Source organism: Felis catus, chromosome E2 (genome assembly GCF_018350175.1).
Source record: "Felis catus isolate Fca126 chromosome E2, F.catus_Fca126_mat1.0, whole genome shotgun sequence".
In the NCBI taxonomy this organism is placed as follows: domain Eukaryota; kingdom Metazoa; phylum Chordata; class Mammalia; order Carnivora; family Felidae; genus Felis; species Felis catus.
Window position 1 is genome coordinate 10295958 of NC_058382.1, and position 6871 is coordinate 10302828.

The following is a 6871-nucleotide window of genomic DNA, read 5'->3' on the forward strand; positions in this document are numbered from 1 at the left end:
CGTCTCTGCGCCCCGATTTCTGGGGCCTCGGCCGGCTAGAGTGGCAGACCTGGGAGGTAACTCCCGGCTGGGAGCCGGAAACAGCTGGAGGGATCTTCACTACGTCCGGGAGTTGGTGCCGGCAGCTGGTGGCTGGGACCTCAGCTGGGCTGACGGCTGCCATACCTTTATGGGACCTCCCGGCGTGGGCTTCTTGATCATCCGCAGAGCCAAGCGGCTGGGTTCCAGGAGCGGGCGCCCTAAAAGCAAGTGGGAAATACCTGGTCCTCGGAAACCTGACCTCCACTCGCTTTACTGGTCTGCGTAGACGCGAAGGTTTGCCCAGTGTCAAGGGCGAGGGAACGTACCCTCACACAAAACACCCTCAGCGGGAGTGGGGCGGGGGGGGGGAGCGGCGGCGCCCGGGTGGCTCAGCCGGTTAAGCATCCGTCTCCTGGTTTGGGCTCAGGTCGTGATCTCAAGGTTCATGAGTTCGAGCCCCGTGTCGGCCCCGCGCTGCCAGTGTAGAGTCTGCTTGGGATTCTCTCTCTCTCTTCCTCTCTCCCTGCCCCTCCCCCACTCGCGCTGTCTCTGTGTCTCTCAAAAGAAACACATACACTTAAAAGAAAAAAAAAACACAGTGGGAGGCACGTCGAGGTCGCACTGTAAGAGCGTGCGAGATGGGAGAGATTGTTGTGTCTATCTTTGGCAAACGCCGTGGTCGCCCTTGAGCCTGGGGACCCTTCCTGTTTTGCCTAGATATGGACAGCATTCCAGCCGGGCTCCCCTCTCTCCTCCACTTCTCCTCTGGCATCTAGGAATCTAGATCACCCCCACCAGCACTCAAAACGGTTTGATCTTCTCTGACCTTTCTATTAAAAAAAGAAAAAAAAAATACTGATCCGAGCGCTGGGGTGGCTCAGTGGGTGAAGCGTCTGACTCTTTGATTTCGGCTCAGGTCACGATCTCACGGTTCATGAGTTCGAGCCCCGCATCGGGCTCTCTGTCGGCAGTGCGGTCTACTTGGGATACTCTGCCTCTGTCTCTCTGTCTCTCTCTCTCTCTCTCAAAAATAAATAAATAGGGGCGCCTGGGGGGGTTCAGTCAGGTAAGCGTCCAACTTCAGCTCAGGTCATGATCTCACGGTCGTGAGTTCGAGCCCCGCGTCGGGCTCTGTGCTGACCGCTCGGAGCCTGGAGCCTGCTTCGGATTCTGTGACTCCCTCTCTCTCTGCCCCTGCCCCGCTCACAGTCTCTCTCTCTCTCTCTCTTAAAAATAAATAAACATTAAAAAAACATTTTTTAATAAATAAGTAAACGTTAAAAAATACGGACTCCCCAGCCCCCTCTATTATATCCTCAGCCCTTAGGACAATGCCTGGCGCATAGTAGGCGCCTAGTGAATATCCTTTGAGCAACATTTTGAGTGAAACTGGTAATAAGAGTTGTCTCCGGGAAGGGGACCTGCGTGGGCAGCAGATATCGTTTAAAAGATTGTGAGCTGCCGGTACCCAACCTGAAAGGTACTCCCCCCCCCTTTGAAAATCCTAAAAATGGAATACTTTTCCCTTTAGGCCTTTCGAACCTTCTGAGTTACACAGTCTGACTACATCTTACCCATGGACATGAATAGATTGTATTATTTTTTAAATCTTATTTTTAATGCTTTTACTTTCGAGAGAGAGAGAGACAGAGACAGAGCACGAGCAGGGGAGGGGCAGAGAGAGAGAGGGAGACACAGAATCGGAAGCGGGCTCCAGGCTCCGAGCTGTCAGCACAGAGCCCGACGCGGGGCTCGAACCCACGGACCGCGAGATCAGGACCTGAGCCGAACCCGGACGCTCAACCGACTGAACCACCCAGGCGCCCCAATATTGTATTATTTTTAAAGATTAGCCCAGCGTGGGGTGCCTGGCGGGGGCGGGGTGGGGGCTCCTTCGGTTAAGCGTCCAGCTTTGCCTCGGGTCTGATCGCGTGGTTGGAGAGTTCGAGCCCCACATCGAGCTCTGCACTGACAGTGCAGAGCCTGCCTGGGGTTCTCTCTGTCTCTCTCTCTCTCTCAAAATAAATAAACTGAAAAAGAAAAGGAAAAAAAAAAAAAAGATTCGCTCAGCCTCTGGCCCCAAATGAGTCAGCAACTGAAAATCGCGTGCTGTCACTGGGGTGGGACCCCCCCCCCCCCCCCCCCCCCCCCGCCTTTCAACCCTGCCTTTCAACCCTGCCTTTCAACCCTGCCTTTCATTCTCCTTCCCTGAACACCGACGCCTGGGAATCTCTGTCTCCTCTGAGCCTCCCCACGCTGGCCCGGCCCAAGGGCAGCCCTAGAAGTGTTTGATCCGACCACTTCAGAGCCCTCACCTTGGACGGCAGCCCATCAGAGGCCACTGGCCTTGTTGGGAATCCTCCCCAGAGGAGCCTTTGAGGATGGGATGGAAGACAGTAGCCGGATGGGGCGCTCAGGAACGCAGGCCTGGGTCAGGAAGAGGCAAGGCTGAGGGGAGACAGGGAGGCAGCCAAGGTCAGCCTCCCGGGGCGTTTACTGATGAAGCTTCCGGGTGAAGGTGGAGGGCGCGGGGTCCGGAGCTGACGGCCAAGAGAGGATTCCCGAAGACGTCTTTGGTGCAAACAGGGGATTTTATCAAGCCCCGGGGACAGGACCCGTGGGCGGGGAGAGCTACTCTGGGGTCGTGACAGCTAACTCATCCTATCCCCTCGGGTTGGGAGGGGATCAGGGATAGGGGAAGTCTCTCAGGTATTTCGGAAGCAAGGTTTCCAGGACCTTGAGGGGCTCTCTATGTTAGGAAAACGCTATTGATTACTGTTTAGTAAAACCTCAGTTGTCTGACCCTTCAGATGGCTATCAGGGGCCATAAACTGGGAGTATCTTGGGGGAGTGGGCATAAAGGAAGTTTCCAAAGGCATTTTTCTACGTTCAAGTGGACTCACGGGATCCTGGGGTGGGGGGTCAGGATCACGTTAAGCCGATGAGAAGGAAACACCAGCAGAATCAAAATTCCCTTGCCATTATCCGTATGGCTTGTGTCATCTCGCTTCCCTCCTAGGCCAGCCAGCCGCCAGGAAGCAGAGCTGGATTAGTCCCGCCCACCTGACCCGGAAGCCGAGCCTTTGGAGGTGACCACCAAGGCTCCCTTTTGCCCCCAGCGAAGCGTCACCATGGAGGCAGCCGAGCCCCTGGGGGGAGGTCACTCTGCCCGCGTCAAGGACGTGCCAATGGGCTGGAGGCAGTAAGGGGACGTAATTCTTCGTTTGCCTTAGTTTCCCCTATCTCCGCGGCAAGCACTTAAACCCCTTTCCTTTGTTCGTGGGGAGCCCTGGGGGTGTCCGGGGAATGTCACACGTATTCCACCGGGGGGAGGGGCTGCTGCTGGCCTGTGCTGTGCCCTCAGCTTGCTCCATGCGCCCTCGTCATTTACCGAGCACCTGCTGTGTACCCAGGTATGTGCTGCACAGGGCTGGGGACCCAGGGGGTGATCAGTCCTACCCCGGGCATTGCAGGAGACAGGCCGATGACTAGAGAGTGACAAGCCTGGGTTGAACAGGATCGGGATGGGGGCACCTGATGCAGCCAAGGAGGGCTTCCTGGAGGAGGGGATGCTACCAAGCTCCTGACAGAGTCGGTGACTCCCATGGAGACCTGTCTTTTCAGCTGCATCTGATGACACTTTCCCTCGTTCCCTTCAATCCAGCCGCACTGGCCTGCTTCCTGATTCCTGAACTCTCTGAGCTCATTCCCAGCCTCTGGGCCATTGCGCTTGCTGTTCCCTCCGCCTGCTTCTCCCTTCCCACTTCCTCACCAGGAGGGCACCTTCTCAGTCAGATCGCAGACCAATTATTCTTGCAGGATTTAACTTAAAAAAAAAATAAAAAAAAAAAAACCAAAAACAAAAACCCTGTTCCTACTTCCACGGGTTCCCTTTTTTGTCTGCCGAGGCCTCCCTTCACCCCCCAGCTCCCTGATCCCTGGCCGGGTGCCTGACAAAGAGTTGACGCCTGTCAGATCATTGTCACGTGGGGGAAGGAAGCTGACATCTCCCTCTGGGGGTGCAACTCAGTCCGGTGCTCCTGCCCTTCTAGACGGGGTATGAAGGATTCAGAGTTGCTGTTGTTGTGTTAAAGGTTTATTTATTTTTGAGAGAGAGGGAGAGAGAGAGAGAGACAGAGCATGAGCAGGGGAGGGGCAGAGAGAGAGGGAGACACAGACTCCGAAGCAGGCTCCAGGCTCTGAGCTGTCGGCACAGAGCGTGATGCGGGGCTCGAACCCCCAAACCGCGAGATCATGACCCGAGCTGAAGTGGGACGCTCAACCGACTGAGCCACCCGGGCGCCCCAAGGACTCGCAGCTTTTATCCCCTGGACAGTTGGAGGCGGTGGGTCTTATCGGGATCCTTTGGTGCGGGGACGGAGGTGGCCAAAGTGCCTTTTGGGGAGGCCCTGCGGCTGGCTTGCAGAGGCCAGGCCAAGAGGGCCGGGTCTGAGGGACAAGCCTCGCCTCCCAACGCCCCTAAGGGCTTCGTGCAGAACATTCCGTGGCGGGACCTTCTGGAACAGGCGATGAGGGCTTGGCAGCCCTGTCCAGTCCCCGCTCTCGGGTCACTGCCCCAGCCTCCTCGCAGCCCACGCTCACCCTCCTCCATCCCTGTTCCCCACAGCAGCCGGAGGCAGTACTTTTTATAGAACACTTGAAAAAAAACGTTAATAGGTAATTAAAGGCACCGATCTCTAAAAGCACAGGAAGGGGATGCAGTGAAAGCCTTCCCTTCCCCCCTGGGGCCCCTCCGGGTGGGGGGGGGCCCTGGGGCCACCAGTTTCTTGGGTTTTTTCCCAGAGATAGTCGATCATATGTAAGTAAGCACAGCTAGTGAAATGTTATGGAGGTAATTCACATGATCCTGCCCCCCTTTTTTTTTTAAATGTAAGGGTACATTCAGGGGCGCCTGGCTGGCTCAGTCGCTGGAGCTGGTGACTCTCGATCTCGGGGTTGTGAGTTCGAGCCCCACATTGGTCGTAGAGCCTCCTAAAAAAAAAAAAAAAGAATATATTCACTTATTCAACACTTGCGTATTGAGCGCCTGCTGTATGCCGGGTACCGTTCTAGGCACTGGGGCTCCAGCAGGAAAGGGAGTTGACATTCCAAGTGGGGAAGGCAGTAGATCAGGAGCTCACGGTTCCTGAGATCGAGCCCCCCCCCCCCCCACCGCCACGCGGGGGATTCTCTTCCTCTCTCCGTGCCCCTCACGCGTGTTTGTGTGAGTATGCTTTTTCTCAAAATAAACCTCAGTACTCGATCTCAAGTAGCTATCTCTCAGTGGGCTGTGGGGTTATGAGGAAATTCGATCTCACCTGCCTTTCTTTCTGCCTTTGCTTCCCATATCCGTGGTTATCTGGGGGCAGGGGGGCAAACAGCGGCGGGAACAGCACGTGCAAAGGCCCTGAGGTAGGAGCCTGAAGCGTTCCCGACCCGGAAAGGAGCCGCGAAGCTGAACAGCGGGGCTCACTCTTCAGCGAGAAGAGTGAGGCCCAGACACGGCCTTGTAGCGACTTGTGCAAAAGTTGGCTTTCTGTTTCTCATCCGGGAGATGTCTCCCTCGTGTGCTGGGGCTGGCTTGTAACCGTCTGTGAGAGCTGATGGCCAAACTGTCGGGAATTTTGCAAGCCCGTCGTTAAACTCGGCCAGTTGCCGGCAATGAGATGACGCGCCCTCGCGATGAAATAAATTACATCAAACACAAAGACGATCGGTGGTCAACATGCGTCGCTCCGTGACGAGGAGGCTAATCTCTGCGCCAGGGATTATTTATGTCTGTCTTGTCCGCACGGTAGAAACACTCCCTAACGTGTGGGCCATCGGTGTCTGTGGTTTTCTTTTAAGTAGGCTTCGCGCCCAGCCTGGAGCCCCATCCGGGGCTTGAACTCACGAGCCTGAGATCAAGGCCTGAGCTGAGATCCAGAGCTGGACGCTTAACCGGGGCTACTGTGTATTTCTTCCGATCTCCGCTTTCGACAAGGTCATATTAGAAACCGGTAACCTGCAAATCAGGGCTGTTTCCCCCCCCAAAGAGCCAGTGGTTAACTATTTACCAGCACGCCGTTGTAGTGCAAAGAGATTAGGCTCTCTTTTTCTTTTTTTTGCGTGCTATTTTTTTAAAATGTGTATTTATTTTTGAGAGAGAGAGAGAGAGAGAGCAGGAGCAGAGGAGGGGCAGAGAGAGAGGGAGACACAGAATCCCAAGCGGGCTCCAGGCTCTGAGCCGTCAGCACAGGGCCCGACGCGGGGCTCGAACTCACGAACCCGTGAGATCGTGACCTGGGCCGAAGTCGGACGCGTAACCGACCGAGTTACCTGTCCCCCAGGCGCCCCTGCGGCTTAAACTCTTGGATGGCTCTGGCTGCCTGATTCTCCCAAGGCCCCGGTCCTTCGGCGTTGGGGCCTGTCCCTCTGTCTTGTGACAGGAAGGTTGTTGCATCACGACCCCACCGACGATGGGGTTTTGGGGTGATGGTGGGGTTCGGAGCCGACAGCCAAGAAAGAATTCTTGAAGACGTCTTTGGTGCAAACAGGGGATTTTATTAAAGCCCGGGGACAGGACCCCGTGGGCGGGGAGAGCTACTCTGGGGTCGTGACAGGTAACTGATTCTATCCCCTCAGGTTGGGAGGGGATCAGGGATAGAAGTCTCTCAGGTATTTCGGAAGCAAGGTTTCCAGGACTTTGAGGGGCTCGCCGGGTTAGGAAAACGCCATTGGCTACCGCCTCACTCGTCTGACCCTTCAGATGGCTATCAGGGGCCATAAACTGGGAGTATCTTGGGGGAGTGGGCCTAAAGGAAGTTTCCAAAGGCATTTTTCTACGTTCAAGTGACTCACGGGATTCTGG